Consider the following 1454-nt stretch of genomic DNA (forward strand, 5'->3'; position numbering starts at 1 on the left):
AAACCCTAAGAATTATGTGGGAATAACCTATGAGTGATTGGAGTACCAGAACAGGGGGAAGGATAATAGAAAATACAGAGAGAATTGTTGAAGATTTGTTGGCAGAAAACTTCCCCGATATCATGAAAGATGAGAAGATATCTATCCAAGATGCTCATTGAACCTCACACAAGGTAGATCCCAAAAGAAAGTCACCAAGACATATTATAATCAAACTTGCCAAAACCAAACATAAAGAGTATTCATATCCCTGTCCTGCCACTCATTGGCTGTGAACTTGGGAAAACTTTTAATCTATATAAGCCTCCTGTTTAAGTTAGGGGAGCCCTGGTGGTACAGTGCTTAATAGCTCGGCTGCTAACCAAAAGGTTAGCAGTTTGAATCCACCAGCTACTCCTTGGAAACCCTATGGGGAAGTTCTACTCTGTCCTATAGGGTTGCTATAGGGTCACTATGAGTTGGAAATGACTGGATGGCAGCAGGTGGTTTAAAGTTAGGGGCCAGGCAGGAAACTGAAACCACAGCAGTTATTTTAGTGGTGAGAATTTAATATAAATAATTATCAAGTAGGTATTGGAGAATCCAGTAAAAGGGAACACTAAATTGTGGCAGAGATGGTAACTATAGGAAGCAACCATCATCCTAGGACTGAGAGAATAATGGAAGGAGGTTGGAGTATTAAAATTTAGACACTTGGAGGTGGGGGTCCTGCAGAGCTGAGAACAAAAGACCTGTAAAGAGGAACACTGGCCGGCACTGGTGTCTTCCGCGCTCAGAGGAAAAGCTGTACAGCTGGGATTCAGACCTCTGAAAAGGAGACTCTGCCTGGCTGGTCTGGCATATCTGAAGTGCCTAATGAGGGCGATTCTCCCTGTATCAGAGAAAACTGCAAACTGGGCTTCACTTTTACTACCTGGACCCAACAGGTACCACCAGGATGAAGAGTCACTGCAGGGTGAAACTGACAGCAACAGGAAGCAAACAAGAAGCCTGCCAGTCTCTTTCTAGCCTCCCTACCTGCCATTATGTTGCCTAATGAGGTGCAGCTGGCAAAGGAGAACTGTGGTTTGCAGAGTCACAGCCTCTGCATCACAGAGCAGGGTACAGAAGGTACGTTTCGACATGAGATGCAATAGCTTAATAACTAACAGAGTCTACACTTTATTTATCATCCACATATTTTTTTTGATAGAGTTTCTGGTCCAATCTTTTATTCATTTTTAAAATTGGATTGTTTTTCTTATTACTGAGTTTTAAGAGTTTTTAAAAATACATTCTGGATATAATTCTTTTATCAAATATGTGTTTGGCAAATATTTTCTCCCAGACTGGGCCTTTTCTTTCTTTTTCTTAACACTGTCTTTCAAAGAGCCAAAACTTTTATTTTTGATGAAGTACAATTTATCAATTTTTTTCTTCTATTATTCATGCTTTTTTTTTTTTTTTTTTTTTTT

The sequence above is a fragment of the Trichechus manatus genome, unplaced genomic scaffold (assembly GCF_000243295.1).
Source record: "Trichechus manatus latirostris isolate Lorelei unplaced genomic scaffold, TriManLat1.0 scaffold00294, whole genome shotgun sequence".
In the NCBI taxonomy this organism is placed as follows: domain Eukaryota; kingdom Metazoa; phylum Chordata; class Mammalia; order Sirenia; family Trichechidae; genus Trichechus; species Trichechus manatus.